General features: G+C 39.1%; 1 protein-coding gene across 11 annotated transcripts in view; it reads right to left on the bottom strand.

Annotated features, from left to right (window-relative positions):
* Positions 1 to 20317, bottom strand: part of dab1a (DAB adaptor protein 1a) — a 410132-nt gene that overhangs the window by 144268 nt on the left and 245547 nt on the right. For 5 of the 11 annotated variants that reach the window (XM_079584681.1, XM_079584676.1, XM_079584684.1 and 2 more), the window contains exon 1: positions 10059 to 10330. The gene's annotated coding sequence lies outside the window, so the exon portion shown is untranslated. Of the gene's footprint in view, positions 1 to 10058; positions 10331 to 18181; positions 18239 to 20317 lie in introns of those variants that run through there. The other 6 variants (XM_079584679.1, XM_079584680.1, XM_079584683.1 and 3 more) reach the window with 3 other exon arrangements.

Below are 20317 nucleotides of genomic sequence, written 5' to 3'. Positions count from 1 at the left end.
CAGGGATTTCAATATGAAAAGTTCTGAAAGCAATATTTGAGCGAGACGTAATTTCATTTTCATGATGAAATATCTCTCTAAATGAACAAATCAAGCAAATCAAGCAAAGTGCAACCTCTGAAGAAGCAAATTTTCCTCTGGGAGCGTAATTTCAACTTGGAGTCAAATACCATCTTCAACCCCATAAAACACCAATTGTCGTATAAATAATTTACTTGTTTGTGCATCCATGCGGTTGCCTAACCATTACAGATGAGACTCACCATCTTATGCCATTCTACGATTTCTCCATCCATCCATCTCATCCCTAGCTCTCTCTTACTCCGCATATTTCTCCATATTTCTCTGGTGCATGCTGAGTCTCAGCCATTTATCCAGTGGTTTCAGCATGACACGCCGCGTCGCCGGAATGGCAGTTTAATATGGCCCTGCTCAAACACATGCGCACACACATGCGTTCTACGAAGACACGCGCGGGTGCAATAGAGTGTCTGTGCATTAGACCCTGACTGTGCTCCAGAGACGGAGAGGCTGAGTGTTATCACAAGCAAAAGAGCCCTTGCTTTTATATCAAACACAAAAAAGGGAAAGAATACTACTTTTATCTCTTTTTCGCCACAGATATGTACGCACAACTCTGAATCCTTCCCTGCACACAGAGATAAGAGACTGGAAAGAGAAGGGGGATTCGTAGATGGAATTCCCCACACAAGCAAGAGAGAAAGAGAGAGACGGTGAAGTGCAGTTACTTCTAGCAGAGCATGCAGCAGAGGAGAAGAGAAAAGCAATCGCTCTGGAGAGATGTACGTTCGTTTCGAGCAAAGCCGGAGAGTAGATTTCCCAGGCAACTATTCAAAAAACAGAATCAGTTTCCTGCAGTACAAGGGCAGAAGGCTTTGCTGGCAACATGAGAGCGAAATCTCTCCCAGCCAGGGCAATAACGCCAGGAGAACGCCTGAGACGCTACGCCGTAGCTCTTTGACATGTAATCATTATGGAAACACCCCGTCTCCAGAGCTCAAGGCTGGTCTTCTGTCTGTCCCTCCAGATGCATTCACTGTGTTGATTCTCATGAATAAACACATCTACATTCCTAGTTCAAGAATAGAGTGAGAAGGACTGACAGAGAGAGAGAGAGAGAGTGAGTGGGAGGGAGAGAAAGGAGGAGACAGGTTGGAATAGTAGGTGTTGGATGCTTATGGTTGGCACATCTGGATCTGGCACCGGTGTGATTTTCCTGGTCCAAATGAGCTGTGATCCAGCTGACACACCTTGGACAAACTATCACACCACAGATGTGTCCATGTCCATCAAAGACATGAATGCCACACATCCCTGAAAATCATGCTGCCACAACATGTACAACCCTGCTTACTTCCCTACTAAAATATTTAATATTACAGAGTACACGGAAAACAATATGTGAAATAGTAGTGGGACTCTTAAATTATTATAAAACACTACTGTAGGTGGAAAGGACCTGCTATCGCCATGATTTCGAAGTGTGCATCTACTATTCCATGAGACCACAATCATTTGTGAATGGCAGTGAAGCTACAGAGGCAGTAAGTCACATGACAATGACAACATGGCAGACATAGTACATAATATAGATTGTATTTATACTTTACACTAAATAGACTTAGGCTAATACTTTTTTAATGGCTGCAAAGTCCATTCCTCAAATGACAGACCGCGACTTCGGACACACCTCAGGTCTGCTGTTTTGATTTCATTCAATGTGCACTAGCATGAAAATATTGACATATAAAACAGACCAAAAATATTGATGAATCGTCTTGGTTCAAGGGGCTTGTAAGTTTTAATCCAATAAAGGGTTCACTAGAAGTCCTCTAATATCAAATGCCGTTATTTATCAAAATCGGTTTTGTTGCACTGTAACATAAAAAAGGCCTGTTTAAGGTTCTCACACTTTTTCTTATTTAGAATTGATTTGATTTCCATTAAAATTTGATGTTTGATTCAGTTGGTTATACAGAATTTCAGTTACAACATCCATTTTTAAAGTTTCTCTCTGCTAATGCTTTAAATTATACATTGCAGACTGATTTCAGACTGATTCTAACTGCAAATCTCCTTTTTAATTATTCATTAAAAGGACTGACTAAGAGTCATGTGTTTCAAGAAGTGGTCTACACTGGGCACACAGTATGTTTTTGATTCACAAAAAAAGAGCCGGTCCATAAGAGTCATTTGTTCGTGAATCGGATACCACAGGTCACATGATGGGTTTGTTTTGCGTGCACACAACAGCTCAATAGAACAATATTCTTGCCATTATTTTGTGGCACACAGTCTTTTGATTGCACTTCTTATTGAATCACATTCAAAACAGACAGAAAAAACACATTCTCTCAAAAAATATGATTTATTTTGCTGCAACGCTGAATATTCAGCTGCGGAGGAGAACTAATGAGTAATGCAGTGAAGCTTCTAACTCGAAACTAAATGAAAATATTATTATTATTTTTTTTAAACAACGGAGCAGTAGAGTAAATTAGTTCAGCAGAACACAGTGATCCCAACAAATAGTTTTGACAGGAAATGCATCAACACACAAAAGAAAATAGCACTTGTCAAATCATTTCATGGCTTGTTTAATAAAAGTGCACTCACAGAGTATTGGAATATGAAGAACTCCGTGAACGATGTTCCGATACAAAAATACAAAATGTTCAGAGAATTCCGTGTTCAGATTCGGTACACGCCTAGCCTTGCCACACTATTTATTGACATCTCTGATAATTCCACAGATAAAATATGATGTGGATTAAATTAAAGGACGGGTTTCAGCTATTTATTTCTTCATTTAGACAAAACCGAGTTAGCCATTTTGTGTCTCATTAGACAGCCGAAGAGTCGCTATTCCCTAGTGTTTGACTACAGACCTGGCTTGTCTTGCCCTCAGGCTAACATCTGACAGAGAATACCACCAGCTGGCAGCATATGCACACCGTCATATTACTGACAAATCTACGCTGACATTAGTAGAGCAAACCTCACGTCTTTGATTCTGTGTGTGTGTGTGCATGTCTCCGTCCTTACATTCAACTGCACCCTCTCTCTCTCTAGAGCATAACAGCTGCAGCGCTCCAGTTCTATGCAGCTCACCACTCTGTCCGCCATGGAAAATACAGGCTTTTCATTTCAGCTTGATAATGGTGCACAGGGAGGCCTGCGCATACTAAAGAGCCGGAGCCCACTCTAATATACAAGCAGACCGGGGCCCCACTGAGCAGGTCACGCCGAATCTTTTCTTTCTCTCTCTCTCTCTCTCGAGTGGAAGAGAGACAATAGATTAGACCAGATGAAAAGACAGTAAGAGCAGAATTAATCTAATACCATTTGTTGTCAGAAAAAAAGCAGTTCGGGCCCTTAGGTCAACGGACATAAGGGAGCCATTTTGTTTCTTTTGATTTTCCAGCTAACCCTTAAAGGGATAGTTCACCAAAAATGAAAATTCTGTCATCGTTTACTTACCCTCATGTGGTTCCAAATGCTGCGGAACACAAAAGAAGATATTTTGAATATATTTTTTTTCCCCGTCCAAGTCAGTGGATTAATTTTTCAAAATTTTCAGCACTTTCTTTTGCGTTCCACAGAAGAAAGAAAGACATACAGGTTTGGAACCACATGTAGGGTGAATAAATGAGGACAGAATTGCCATTTATGTCTGAACTATCCCTTAAAACAACAGAAGAGAGACAGTAGTCTGTCCTCAAGAAGCAGAAGTGGCACTTGGTCCTACTCACACAACGTGGACAACAGCCATTGGCTCAACAAGTCTTCGTCTGTGTCGACAGAAGAAAAAAAGACAGGGATAAAGGAGGTTGAAAATGAAAATCAGTTTTGTACATACTGTACTTTTGAACTTTCTATTCATCAAAGAATCTCGAAGAAACATGCATCACAGTTTCCTCAAACATCACTGATAATAATAAGACATGTTTCTCAAGCACCAAATCAGCATATTAGAATGATCATGTGACTGAAGACTGGAGTAATGATGCTAAAAATACAGCTTTACCATCACAAGAATAAATGACATAAAATATATTAATATATTTTGATCAAACAAATGCAGCTTTGGTGAGCATAAGACACTAACACTATTTAATTTACAGATCCCAAACTTTTCAACAGTAGTGTATGTATACAAAAGGCAGTGGAGAAGAAAAGCAAGGCTTAAAATGTCATAAATTCCCTTTCTTTTCTTCTCATCTCTATGCTTTTCACCGTCTTTAAATGTCAGAGGACAGAAGAGATGCAAAACCACCGGTCTCTGGTGATGCAAAGCATAAAACATTGTAAATGAGCGCCAAGTAGCACCTCAAATAAAGAATCTGTCCCGGGAGAGTAGTCGGCGTAGTGTGAGCGCGAGTAAATGAGAATGTAGAAAGAATGGATTTAATTGAAGTGTTAATGTACTGAGACTGTTGCATGGGCTGCATTTCTGATTTCCTCCCAGTCTTTGTTTGCAATGCAGCACATCAAACTCGCTTTGGAGCGAAGCTCTCGCGGGACTAAATTATCAACCATTGACTTTTTGTCTGACTTTTTACTCCCTTTTGTTTCTACGGGTAGGCTGAAGTCAGTGGAGCGTTGTGTTCCTCTATACCGCAGTGAGAAATGGGACTGTGTGCTCGTTGAGGGTGAGTTCATTTTTTCTATTCGGACGAAAAAAAAAAAAAACATATGAGCACGGTTCTTTATTCATAGCTCAAGGAGGGATTTTGATTTAAACAGTCAGAGGAGGAACTGGAGACTGGTTATGCGGTAAATGAAAAGCAGATATATGTAGACTATAGACCCTGAAACTGTAGTCCTCTGCAATCAATGTGCAACTCTTATGCCATTTGTTAGTTACTCGAAGGCAGGTTCGATAGACAAGAACAGAAGACCAGTGTGAACAAGTGTTTGAATTATACATCAGCAAAAGACCATGGAACAAAGATGAGACTATATGTGAAAGTATGCTGAGCTTGCTTGTGTGCGGGCTGATGTGTCGTTTTTGGCCCCAAATAGCTTTGCAGACAGATTGTGGCCATTTTAAGGAGATTATGGGGCAGATGCCAGCGGGGCATTGCAGCATGTGGCACAAAGAGAACCACTGCTTCCACCTTGTACAACCTGTGTACATATGCTTTAATCTAAAACCTAGTGAGCTGCCTAAGGACGTAGAATTATAAAGGAATATCATGGGTTCAATACAAGTTAAAGGCCCTGTGGAATCAAAATGTACATTACTTAACGTTCAGTATGAATATGTAAGCCTAAAGGTTATGAATAAGCTGGTGTGTTCCAAAACAATGACAAAATTAGCATTTAGGAGACATAAACATTCAAAACTTACAGTCCCTCAATTCCGCTATAATGGATCACGGGTTTCTATGACATCACCGCGGTCTTCACCTTCTCATCACATCTTCTGTCCAATCAAATGCTCTCTAGAATCTAAAAGGTCCCCGCCCCCCTACGCTATAAATACCACCTGGCTAAAGCGACCGTTGACGCGTCACGGAGCAATATGGGTTGGAGGTGTGTGTTCAGTTGCTCAAACGCTCAAGTTTTATTCCGCTTGCCAACTGTACGGTGGTTAAGAATGAAATGGCTAGAATATATTCACACCTCTACTATTGAATCCAACGTATCATCAGCGCTCGGATTCGCTTCCATGGTACTGTCAAGTAAGACTTGCAGTCTGTGAGGTAAACTAAACCCTATTGGCTATTTATAAAGGGGGAGGAGACATTCAATATGTCCCACCTTAGCTTCCTGATTTAGTGGAAATTACGTCAACGCATCATACAAAGCTGCGCGTTCCAAGTCACTTCAGTGGGCCTTTAAGCTCAATAGAGAGCACTTGTGGCATAATGTTCTTTACTACAAAGTTAAATTTCCACTTGTTCCTAATTTTAAAATGAGCAAAAATCTGGGCTACAAAGACACACTTATAACGGAAGTGAATGGGGCCACTCTGTAAACATTAAAATAATCCGTTTTAACTGTATAGGCAAAAGACGTATACAATGCCAACACTATTTCAGAGAGAAAAATTGCTTTTAAAAAGTAAATGTATTGATGGAAAAATTCAGTGTGTACTTACCCAACATCCATGTGTTTATGTATACTATATTATGCTTATTAGAGTGTTGTGATGTTGGTTGAGAGCAACATGAAAAACTCAATTGTGAGTAAGTCTGTGAATTTGCAATCCTATTAGGATGTTACCTTAGAAGACAATAGGAAGCTCACTAGCGTCTCACACACAACACCTAGAGATACCTAAAATACACAGAGCCCTAATGAATATATGCAATGCATTCAAGCAATGGCATTTAAATTGTCACTTTTACTCCTACATTTTGAGTGGAAAGCTTCTGATGTGCAAAAGTCTGAGCCAAAACCGTGGCAGCTGTGCCCTCAGGCTCAGTGTCATGTCCTCAGTGTCGGATGCCATCCGATGGGTGAGCCCATTCCCGAGCTCTAATTAGCAGGAGCAGATAATGTCACACGGAACAGAGGGATCAATACTGAGGACGAGGGACGGCAGTCGATGCCTCGTCTCTATGCCGGACAGATTTCCGAGAAGGGACATCCCCCACGCGACGTCTCTACTTCAGGAATCCCCAACACCTACTGATCTGATGAAGACACAAGCTGCTCCATTTTGTGCGATGCCATCAACCCAAAACATCCTTAGATTCCTTTTACAACAAACACCTCAGAAAACTAAAGTGCGACGTGCACTTTAAATGTAGTGGCACTCAGAAATAATGACCCAATTTTTTTCTGTGGAATACTCCTGCAGGATAGACCTTATTCACAGAGGCGCCATCTTTGATTTTTAACGGGAATTGAAAAAGCGAGGCTGCGAGGGATTGACGTACATCTATTCAGTGGGTTGTACTGTTATTTAATGTGTTTTTGGATTGTTCTGCTGACGAAACAAATATATCTTTCCGAAAAATTTCAGTAGACAAAAAACTCCAGACAACCTGAGCTGTGGGAAATTTTAAGCGATCTATGAGATTTATACAGCTTTGTACAACGAGTGCAACTGAAAGTCTATCCCTCACAGCCTCGAGTTCATACCGGTCACGGCGTTGCTCTGAATAAGGTCTATTCTGGCCATTATTCCTCACATCTTTACATGAATAAGTACCAAACCAATACTGGAATTTGTTTAAACAGACATTAGAACAGCAAGCTGGTTTGGTTTGCCATTCAATTTATACAGGCCAAACTAACATGCATTATTGTTAATTTTGCTTAAACATGCTGTTTCCCAGGAGATATGTCTTGATATGAACCCTACTACCTCTGAGTTCTACATTACCTCAAAACAAACCCAGCTTGTAGAATGAATAAATGAACACAGAGGAGAGAGCAAAACAATGTTGGCTTTGAGGGTTCCCACACTCTGTGTTGCGTCTCCATGGAGATGCACTGTTTCCTGCTGGGCCCATTCAGGCAGAAAAGGAAAGGCCTACTTGCCATACACACAGAAAAGTCCAGAGAACTGAACAGACCACCTTTACAACGGTAATGGCAACCTATACGCAGTTCAGTGACGTAATATGAGCGGTTGGGAGAGTGAGCCATCTGGCACAGGTTGGCATAGTGACTCTGACCTGATTAAGGCAGAAAAAAAAAACGCTTTCCCCCCTTTTTTATGTATCCTCGTTTGATCTATATCTATCTATCTATCTATCTATCTATCTATCTATCTATCTATCTATCTATCTATCTATCTATCTATCTATCTATCTATCTATCTATCTACCGGTATCTATCTATCTATCTATCTATCTATCTATCTATCTATCTATCTATCTATCTATCTATCTATCTATCTATCTATCGGTATCTATCTATCTACCGGTATCTATCTATCTATCTATCTATCTATCTATCTGTCTGTCGTATGTCGGTCGGTCTGTCTGACTATCTAGCTATCATTCTGTCAGACTAACTATCTATCTATCTATCTATCTATCTATATGTCTTTTTATCCATCCATCCATCCATCATCTGTCCGTCTATCTATCTATCTGTCTGTCTGTTTATCATCCATCCATCCATCCGTCCATCCATCTGTCTATCTATCCATCCATCCATCCATCCACCCGTCTATCTGTCTGTCTATCTGTTTATTCATCCATCCATCTATATATATATATATATATCGCTCTCTGTGTTTATCCATCTATCCATCTATCTATCTATCTATCTATCTATCTATCTATCTATCTATTTAGCCATCCATCACCTGTCTGTCTGTCTGTCAATTCACAATGGTAGTTCTGCCTGAAAACACAACAATGAAATAGCATTCAGCTGGAAATAAACACAAATTGATGGCTGAACCACACAAAAAGATGGGTGACATTAACCACTGACCTAAAAACTAGGGGCTGCCAATGAACAACTGACACCATGAGTTCAGACACAAATATAAAAGAAACAAAATACACCTTTCAACCATCAATACTATGGAGGCATGTAAGGGTCAGAATTATCATCAGAAAAAAATTGATTGAAGGGTGCTGCCTTTGAATTGGTTAAATGGGTTAAGGAGACAACAGTTCAGATCTGCTTTGCATACACTTGTGAGGTTCCCTATATTGTTATTTTTACACAGGAATTTTCACAAGTCTTTGATAAATGATAAAACTGTCATACGCATTTGTTTTCTATCATAATGAGGACTTTTCATTGACTTGTGTTGTTTTCTATAGAAGTAATGGTGTTTGCTATAATTTAATCCATAGACTAACCCTCACACAAATCATTCCACATGTTTATGTTCATCATTCATCAAGACATTACTTAGTAGCCTAGGTTAAACTGTTCTTTGCTTCCCTTGCGGAGACCGTAGCTTGTCACCACAGTGTAGGTTATTTTAGGTTTTACTATATCATAAAGTCTTCCTCGCCGGACATTCCAGTCACTGGCGCTTTTGTCCTTTAGACCGATTTCCGTTTAGAGGAACCGCACGTGAAGGCAACACGACGAGATTCGGTGTCTTTTCAAGCGTTTTATACTTAGTAAACGTCGAGGAGACCGTCTTTCGTTTTGAAACTACACCTCTCAGTGCGACCACAAGGAGCGGTCCGCAGGCAGTCAGAAAAGGATGTTCTCTGTCAAAGCACATCATCCTCACGCGCTCCCGTTTCTACCGCTTCAAACACTGGAGGAACATATTCCTGCAGCGCAATCGTTCATAAAACACCACGTAGAGACGCGGTACGCGGTCGCCGGTGCCCCAAGTCAGTTGACAGATTCTTAGAGAGCGAGTAACGAATTCTCGCCGCCCGGACGGTGGTTCCCTGTCACACGCGCAGGAGCGAGCGAGCGCGCGCACACACACACACACACACACACACACGAGCAGTACGATTAATGCGGGATTCTGCTGCCGCGGAGCCCCTGCGGACCGATCATCCTGCCTGAACCAAACAAACAAAATCTACACTTTCTTCACTCATAACACGTTTAAATACATGGAAAGTTCACGCTACCTTGTATTAAACTAGTAGCACTCGTGCGTTTTAAGTTAACCCGTGCGGAATAGCGAACATATCTTTCACTGCAGTTTCAATTCAGTGGGCGCATATAGCACTTATTGAGTGTACTATAGCTACAAGACCTCTCTGCTCCGCGGTGAATGGGAAAGGTGTTAAATACGGAGCGTTGTAGTAAATCTCGGTTGATCAATCGCTCTCGAGCAGGGCAGAACATGGATGTCAATGCAGCAAACGCCGCTCCTCTCCATATACGCGCGTGGACGCATGATCACCGTCAACTGGTGGCAGTTGGTTCGGCTCATTTCCTCGCAAATCAAATGTGGGGTAACTGTTTAGTCATGTCTCTCCAATTGCTTTAGATGCGTGAATACAATCAACCGACATAACTCCATCACCGAAGCGCAGGAAGATGTCCTCATGTTCCACATGGACAAGTTTCATTGCAACAGGACCGACGCCGTTTTTTCCCCCCATATGTCATCACATCCTTAAGACAAACCCTCTTACCTTTAAACTGGTGCGTTCAGATCCCATACTTCTCATTATAAAAATCCACGCGCAATCACTCCGTATCCAGTCTCTACCGTCTGTAGAAGAGCAGTAATCCACTTTCCCATGCCGGGGACATACAGCCACAGACCTGGACTACATCCTTTCTATCGCACACCAAAACTGATGGGATTTTTGCGCTTCTTTTCCCCTTTACCCTGTTCTTTCTCTCCGCTGTTCCAGCTGAAGTTGCCTGGTTACCTCTCTCTAAAAGCGCCGCTCCCGCAGCCAATCACGAGCGCGAGTGCGCGTTAACCCGTCGAGCGCCAAGCTGTCCTGGTTTCTTGGTTTCAGGGGAAAACGCAAGGAGTGGGAGGGGCGAGCGAGAGTTTTCAACGCCAAAAAGCTAAGATGTGCAAAAGAATATAAAGACAGAAAGAGATGTGTTGGGGGATTGATGATGGCAGAGAAATACAACATCAACTTATTTGCTGAAACTAAAAAAAAAAACACGATAGCTTCAACTGGCATCAGTGTGTAGAAGAGTGTAGAGTGCAGAGTGTAGAACAGGTGCACAGGGGGCACGAAAAAACAACCACCTCAAACTTAAAGGGTTAGTTCACTCAAAAATGAAAATTATCCCATAGTTTACACACCCTCTCGCCATCCTATGTGTATGACTTTCTTATTTCAGCTAAACACAATCGGAGTTATATATTTTTTTAATTCTGTCTCTTCCAAGCTTTATAATGGGAGTGATGGGACCTTAGATTTTGAAGCCCAAAAAAGTGCATCCATCCATCATAAAAGTAATCCATACAGCTCAGGGGGTTAAATAAAGGACTTCTGAAGCGAAGCGATGCGCTTTTGTGAGGAAAAATATCAATATTTATAACTTGTGATTATAAACTATGATCACTGGCGTCTGATAACGGCCGTACGCGAGTCGAGTTCTGGCTGAAGAGTGACCTCTGACCCGACGCATGGCGTAGGATGTAGGAGTAGCGTAAGGTGAGAGTAGACGCCTCTCGCGGTTCAAACAAACAGGGCTGGGCTCCTCAGACATTTCTCTTTAAAAATTCAAATTTTAGACTTTTAATTCGTGACCGTTTTTGTTTTTGTTTTTTTTGCTCTATCCTCTGCGCTTCCGTGTTCGTCAATACGTCTTACATCGGGTCAGAGGTCACTCTTCCGCCAAACTCGACTTGCGTACGGACCTTACCGTGCCAGATAAATTTTCTATTTATTTTAAACAGTGTTCAGCCAATCAAGACTCAAATTATTGACCTCTGAAACTGAACTTTTAGAATCAACTCTGACGTTTGCATCTGCTGACTAATGAAAAGTTAGAGGTGCGTTTAACTTTGAAAAAAAAAAAATGAATGAGCTGTATTCTCTCTTGATTCGCTTGCATTCCTATCCATCAAATCTCTACTGTGGACAACTGCCCAAAATGTTGAACAGGACATTTCTGATTTTCTGAAAGTTGGTAACACCATTCCTATACTTAAACCTACGCCCACGACTAGATCATCTGTTGATGACAGCTAATAATCTTAAAGCAGCTACGCAGCGGCCATTGGAGAGTTGCGAGTTCTATTTTAACCTTCTGAGTCACCTCATCATGCAGAGTATTGATTTTAATTCCATCCTCTTCTCAGTTAGGGGCTGCCAAGTGCACTACGCCCTTTTCACTCTCAATCATTGTAAACGGGACCGGGCAACATCGGGCTCCGCACTGATTCAAAACATTCGTATGTGGACTCAAACATGGCACCGTGATCATTCCAAGGCATTAAGGCATTTAAGAAACTCTAGAAATATTCACAGCACTGTTTAGGAAGAAGCTTTTACTGCAGTGGAGCAATGCAACCTCTTTGACCAATCACCATTTGGCAGCTCACTGCAACAGATGGGTCTCTGCAATATAAAGATTGAAATACTGGGAATGGGGAAATAAAGACTTGCGTTTGTTTAAGTTGAATTACTCCACTCTTTATACTGTAGTCTGACCATGCACGTGTGGTTATTCCTTATTGGCTGTCAACAGCAAAGCTGAAAGTTCAATCAAAATGTAGCGTTATCATTAAAAGTAAGGGCTCTAACTCCTTTATCGTCGTCCTCTTTCTCCCTCTATCCGGGAAGCTGGACCACTTTGTTGACTGCACTGTTTTATAATCTTTCATTAAATCGGTTTTAACATTTGCCATGATTTGCTGGTTTTCTGAAGTAAATGTCAAAAGTAGATCACACCTGCAGAGAGATGTGATCTTGGGTCATGTGTCGCAGGTGAAGCACATCTTGGTCTGTCTGTTCTCTATTTTTGTGAGTATTTCGGATAACTGTATTAATAATAAAAAAATGCAACAAAAAAAAAAAACATTCTTAAGGAGTATATATTTGTCTTTTCCAGTAAAATGATTATATTATATATAATATACACTACTACTCAAAAGTTTGGAGTCAGTTATTTGTTCAGCAATGATGCACTAAATTGAGGGATCAAATTGATTTCTGAAGGATCATGTGACACTGAACAATGATGCTGAAAATTCAGCTTTCCATTACAGCAATAAAATGCTTTTAAATTTCAATTCATAAAAAAAAAAATTACCTGAAATCATTCTTAACATCTCATGCTTTCCTGCAGACCAGGCAAATTAATCTTGTTTTCAATGGCATTTAGTTATTTTTAATGGCAAACCAAACAGATACACATCAAGGATATGCGTTTTTGCTGCCGGGAACTTTAAAAATTCTGTTTTCCAAGCTTGGAAAAGTCATGGATGGAAATGAATAAAATCTTAAAAAGTCATGGATAAACCATGGATATTCCCACCGTGAGTACATTTTTTTTCTCATTATGCAAAGCTCTGAAAATCTGAGTTTGTAACGCAATCTCTTTAAATGGATTTTTAAAAATCGTATTCAGTGATCACAAACAGCTGCAAAAAGCCTGTGTGATGGTATTATGTTTTATTGTACATCTGTTTGTTTTGTATGTGGATATGTCTCTTTTCAGATGATGAAATATGTAGGCTACTATTACTTTTCTCTCTTTATCTCGCTCTTCCTTTGTGGTTTGGTGGAGAATTGTGTTGTTCTAAACTCATTTTGTTGCAAGAATCTCATCACCAGTTATTTTTCCCGCCACAGTCAATGTCCTGTTTTCAGTTCATTTCACTTCACTCTCACTCACTTTTCTCTGTTTATGCTCGTCTTTTAGAGCATTCTCTCTCTCTCTCTCTCTCTCTCTCTCTCTCTCTCTCTCTCTCTCTCTCTCTCTCTCTCTCTCTCTCTGCCTTCTCATTTGGTGGTGGAATGTTTATTTCATTGCCTCTGTTTTTTAATGCGGATGTTTTCAACCAAGATTTTAATCCAGCGCACCCCTCCCCCTCTCCACCATCCAACCATATAGCAGCCCATCCTCCCACTGTCTTCCCGCCATCCCTCCCTAAACGTATAAGAGATAAGGAATAAAATCAGGCCATCATATATTAAAAGGGACCAGAGAAGGTTCTATAGGCTGTGACAGATATACACCGGGCCAGACCACATTCAAGAAAACAGCTTAAGCTCAGAAAGGCAGTAAAAGAATCAATATAAGCACAATCCAAAAATTCGATCACCCAGGCAATACACGTCGCTCCATGCAGCGCACTTCATGTGATTCTGACCTGTCAACTCTCCTTGAGCTAAACAACTTGGCAGGAATAAACAAACAGGATTCGTTCTCAAGGCAGGGTAATGATCTTATTTGGCACCTTCATACTCATCATTTCAAGACAAATATGAATGTTGCTCCAGAAGACTCAACGGGACAAAAATGGTGTAGAAACAATTTTCACTCAGAAATTGTGAGTAAATTTCACAATTAAGGCAAGACAAGGTGAATAGGGGGGGGAAAAAACTAATAGATATCACCATACTTTACCAGTTGAATGATTACATTGCTAATTGCGGAAAAAATAAATGTATTACAAGCTTTCTGAAATGTTATGTTTAAATGCAAATGAGTCGTTATCTAATTAAATATGCACTAATTTGCATACATTTCTAGAACAATAATCGGAACATTGAATGAAGTCAGGATCAAAATTCTTGTTTATTTTATATATATATATATATATATATATATATATATATATATATATATATATATATATATATATATATATATATATATATATATATTAGAGTCAAAGATTTTTTTTAGAGGGGATTTTGGATCTCTCTATTTATTACTACACAAATCAGAAAATAGTTACAGATACAATTAAAAGATACAGTTAAAAGTTTACTTTGGATGTTTTCTTTCAACTAGTCTGAAAAAAAAAACTTTATGAAAAGCCAAAACCTCAAAAATGACAGATGCATGAAACAACAGTTTTTGCCTGTGTCTACATAGAAGAAGAAGAAGTTTTTGCCTGTGTCTACATAGAAGAAGAAGAAAAATCCATTTCCGTTATGGCATGTCAATGAGCACATTCCTCCGCATGCATCTTTAGTGTCACATTCCCGTCAGACGTGATATGAGAAGGACGAGTGAAGCCAAATGACGTCTTAACCTTCCCGCTCTCCTCCCCTGTGCTTTATTACAGTGCAACGCACCACAGGACACGTATTGATTTGGCATCTGGAGGTGAATTTTTTCAGGGCGCCCATTCATTTCTGAGCAAAGCGGATTATTTTACCCCTTGACCAGCTAGAAGCTCGTTTAAATGCGTGTGCATGCACATACCAGCTAACCTTCCTGGGGTTGAGAGCTCATTTGTCATAGTAAATCAGTCTGTGAAGGCGTGGAGAGCTTTGAACGGTGGTCAAGGAGGAGTGCAGAGGCCTCTCTATGATGGATGGATCAAATGAACAACAGGAAACAGGATGGCACACATTACCACACCTACGCTTGGCTTTTTATGCCACTCCTGGTGTGTTTTTAGCTCTGGTTGGGATGCTGAAGGTTACATGTGTTATGCACTGATCAGTTATGATGCCTGGACTACTTTTGACTTGTTTCCTGGCTGTATGTGTGCAGGGTGGTGGAACTAGGGATGATATTACGGAGAGGTGGTTGACAGCTAAGGGGCTCTCTGCCTTACTGAAGAGAGATGAAAGAGGGGACAAACCTATCAATAACTCCCAGCACAGGAGTACAACGCTGGACACACACACACACTGAAAAGTGTCAGTGATACATGGGTCAATGGCATATACAAGTGTATATGGTAAAGTAAAGGAAAAGGCTGTTGTTTATAACAAGTTCCATGTTCTTGTACTGTGTGTTCATGTTGGTTTCACTTCACAATTCAAGAAGTTTGAATTCATTCACTGGGATAAAAAATGTCAGGTATAATTAACCATCAAGTACAAAAATAATATATATTTTCCATACATTTCGAATATGTGTGAATGTACACATCGAAATCATACTTAAAAAAATAATAATATTAATAATATAAATATAAAGTATATTTTTCACGTTTTTTTTTATACAGACCATTAATTAATTCAAAAATATTATGTTTTGAGGGGAGTCATACCCTATGATGTTTTACAATATAAACTATCCTTAATAATAATTAATTAAATGTATATGTTTATAATACTTATAAGATCATTATATTTCAATTAATAGTATAAGAAATAGTAAATAAAATAAATAAATATATAAAAATATAATATACAATGAAAACAATTATATAAAATTATGATTATGCTAAACTACTCTTTTATTTGTTTAAGAATTTCATTATTTTAATGGGGCTTTTTACATTTTTATTTATGTATTTATTAAAACAAATTAAACATACTTTGCCCAAATTTATATATTTGTGTATATAAATGTATATATACAATGTATAGGTGTATATACATTTTAATTCAGAATTTTAAAACATTCTATGTCCTATCACAAGAGGTTTAGTTGTTTTTGTGTGTGTGTGTGTGTGTGTGTGTGTGTGTGTGTGTGTGTGTGTGTGTGTGTGTGTGTGTGTGTGTGTGTGTGTGTGTGTGTGTGTGTGTGTGTGTGTGTGTGTGTGTGTGTGTGTGTGTGTGTGTGTGTGTGTGTGTGTGTTCCAAATTTTTCGTGCTTTAAAAAAAAAGAGATTAAATTTGGACAAAAGACAAATTGTGCCATATTGTTTAAAATTGAGTCCAAGCAAACTGACACACACGAAACAAGCCTCTCGCATGAACATACACAACTGTGTGTCCACAGAACTGCATCAGTACACATGGTGAATAAATTATAATTCCTTCCAGCATAAAGTGGCGCTAGAAAAAGCACAGTGAAGCTGCTCAGCACATGGCAGTGGAGTTGTTCTGTATGTAGAGGAGCAGAAGAATCTGTTTTAACAGCACCTTTCTACACTGATATGCTATTTCTTTCCTTTAAGTGACATTACTTAATGGGGGGAAGACCCGAGAGACTCTTCATCTCCTCCTAAATACAGACGTTATATAGACGTTTCCTACGCTAGGCTGACATGTTGCATTGTCTCCGCTACAAAGCTCACCTTAGCTCACTGGTTCACATGAGTTCACCTCTTTTATGATACTGTCAACTACTTCTAAAATTCCATGTCTTTGACAGTATGATGAATAAGAACATGAGACATATTTTTTCAGAATCTTGTAAGGGTCTCTATTGTAAGAAAACGTGTCTCAGATCAAGTCTCACTTTGCGAGCGATAGCACTGAAAACAAAATGTCAACGCCGAATAAACAACGTAATTCATGCAATGTGATTGGAGCGTGTATCCAGAGCAAAATAAATAAATACATAAATAAATAACAGTGTAAAATCTAAATAATTCTAACATTTGGTATCCCCGAGTTCTATTATAAACAGCACGGTCTTGGTGTTATGGGTTCATGACACCCACTGGAGACACATGAGACTAACAAGCATGTCATATGCCACAGGAGTGAGTGGGTGAGGAGAACACGGTATTATGGAGGAGAAGGATAATTCGGGAAGAGTAAAAATCTAAATCAAAGTTTCCAGCCTCTACTGTACATCAAGCGGTATACAAGATGAATTTCCTCCATGCTCCAACTTACAGTTCAAATGGCTTTATTAAAACTCATACAGCTGCCAGTTGTTGGTGACCCAAATATGTAATAATGATTGAAGAAACATGCATGCATTTAAGGGTTAAACCGTTATCTTGAAAAACACAGTTTAATTAGAAAAGAGTAGGGCTGTAAACGATTAATCGCGATTAATCGAATCCAAAATAAAAGTTTGTGTTTACTTAATATATGTGTGTGTGTTGTGTATAATTATTTTGTATATATAAATATACACACAAGCATGTATATATTTGAGAAATAATTGCATTTATATACTGCATATATATTTTTATATGACTTATATTATATATAAATAGAACTATTTTATATATAAATAACACATTTTTCTTAAATGCATGTGTGTGTGTATTTATATAAATACAAAATGATTATACACAATACACACACATATTATGTAAACACAAACTTTTATTTTGGATTCGATTAATCGCGATTAATCGTTCACAGCCCTAGAAAAGAGTGCACAAAAGAAGCATTTTCTTTGGTAGTCTCAGACCGTATATTTGAGGTATGATTTGAAGTACCAGCAAAAACATCTCAAATGAGTCCATTCTGTTCGATGAGCAGTTACCTTGTCATTTCTGCACTCACGATGGCAACTATTACACTATAAGTGCAGTGACATGTACTGTGAGTCAATGGACAGAGTGCTCTCTGTGTGAGAAAACATACGTTTAGCTCACTTGACCGTATGAGGTCAGTTACACATCACTCGAGGTCACCGACAGAAATACCCCCTAAGACAACTAGCACTGAGCCAATATTTACGTAACTGAGATCCCAAACACACAAAGGTTTGAGGTGTCATCCAACTCTGACTTAGATTCAGTTTTATTTGGCATGTGTAATATAGAACAAATACAGTCTGAGCAAATGCAAACAGAATGTCACAGCAGTGGACAGCATCAAAATGCAGACACATACGCTTAAATAAAGATCATCTTTGTTGAGTTTATATCCAGGGATGCAAGAAACATAATAAAAAAACTGATGCGCAGAGTAAATGGTCAGATATCAAACAGATGAGGGTACTTAGTTATACTCACCACTGCTTCTCCACATCTGGTTTCCATAATAAAGCTCAAAAGTGGTGGGTAAAATACCTGCAAGAAATAAAGGGAAAATGTGTTATAATAATAATAATAATAATAAAGTGTTATCATGAACCAAGGTGGAGGTCGGTTCCCCTCTGATTGTTCTAATACACATTTATTATTGTTTCTTAATCTGGAACTATGCTCATGAAGCCATTTTAGGTGGCAATGTTTCAGTTTAGTTTGTGCCAACCCTGGGTTTCAGGCACCATGAAAGTAGTTTGGTTATGTTCTGGGTAAGAGATCTCAAACCAAAATTGGACCAATAAGCTGTGAGCAATACAATTTGTGACGCAATAAAGTCAGATTCTCTTGCTCATATGTAAAGGTCACTCCATAACTGGCTTTTAGTGACGATTATTTATCATAAATATATTATTTTAGTTTAGCAATTTCTATTAAGCCTTTAGTTTAAATGAATATAAATTTATACCGATAATATGTAATATAAATAAGATTTGGAATCAATAGGCAAGGCAAGTTTATTTATATAGCACATTTCATACACAATGGTAATTCAAAGTGCTTTAAATAGAATAAATTAAAATAATCAAAATAAATAAGAATAATTAAAACAGTTTAGAAAATAAAATAAAATAAAATACAGTGCAAACAGTCGGACGAACAGTGGCACAGTGCTAATTCATTAAATGCAAAACTAAACATGTGTTTTGAGTCTGGATTTGAATGTGGCTACTGTAGGAGCACACCTGATCTCTTCTGGAAGCTGGTTCCAGCTGCGGCTGGCATAATAGCTAAAAGCGGACTCTCCCTGCTTTGAGTGAACCGTTGGTATTTCTAGCTGATGTGATCCTAATGATCTGAGTGATCTGTTGGATTTATATTCACTGAGCATATCTGCAATGTATTGAGGTCCTAGGCCATTAAATGAGTTATATACCAGTAATAATACTTTAAAATCAATCCTAAATGTGACTGGGAGCCAGTGTAAAGACCTGAGGACTGGTGTGATGTGTTCATATTTTCTGGTTCTGCTCAGGATCCTGGTGGCAGCGTTCTGTATGAGCTGCAACTGTCTTATGGTCTTTTTGGGGAGGCCAGTGAGGAGTCCATTACAATAATCCACCCTGCCGGTGATGAAAGCATGCACAAGTTTCTCTGAGTCTTGACTGGAAACAAAGCATCTAATTCTTGCAATATTCTTCAGATGATAGTATGCTGATTTAGTTATAGTTTTGACATGACTACTGAAGCTAAGGTCTGACTCTAGAGACACACCAAGATTCCTGACTTGATGTTTAGTTGTTTGACCTCTGGAGTGAAGGTATGCATTCACCTTGAGAACTTCATCTTTGTTTCCAAACGCAATGACTTCAGTTTTGTCTTTGTTTAACTGAAGAAAGTTTTGGCACATCCAACTGTTTACTTCATCAATGCATTGGAACAGGGAGTCAATGGGGCTGTAATCGTTTGGCGATAGGGCTAAGTAGATCTGTGTGTCGTCTGCATAGCTGTGGTAAGCAATTTGGTTCTTTCTCATTATTTGGCTCATTGGAAGCATGTACAGGTTGAATAGGAGTGGCGCAAGAATTGAGCCTTGAGGGACTCCGCATGTCATGGATGTCCACTCAGACTTATGGTCTCCTATACTCACATAATAATCTCTCGCTTCTAAGTATGACCTGAACAATTTTAGGACTATCCCAGAAAGCCCCACCCAGTTTTACAGCCTGTCAAGAAGTATGTTGTGATCGACAGTGTCAAATGCAGCACTGAGGTCGAGTAGAACCAGTACTGATAATTTGCCTGTATCAGTATTTAAGCGAATATCGTTTATTATCTTATGAACGCTGTCTCTTTTGTTTTTTTGTTTAGCTGATTGAAGACAACTTTTTCAATGATCTTGCCAATGAAAGGAAGATTTGAGATCGGTCTATAGTTGCTTAATATAGTCTTATCCAGATTTCTCTTTTTTAGGAGGGGTTTGACAACTGCAGTTTTCAGGGAGTTTGGAAAACTTCCAGAGAGAAGCGAGGCATTTACCACTTCTAGGAGATCTGCTTCTTTTTAAAAATGACTACATGGGAGCTTACATGTTCGAGACTTCATAACTTTAATTTGCACTGA

The sequence above is a fragment of the Phoxinus phoxinus genome (genome assembly GCF_949152265.1).
Source record: "Phoxinus phoxinus genome assembly, chromosome: 16".
Lineage (NCBI taxonomy): Eukaryota > Metazoa > Chordata > Actinopteri > Cypriniformes > Leuciscidae > Phoxinus > Phoxinus phoxinus.
Note: the sequence above shows the minus strand (reverse complement) of the source record. Positions and strands in the feature narration are given on the sequence as shown.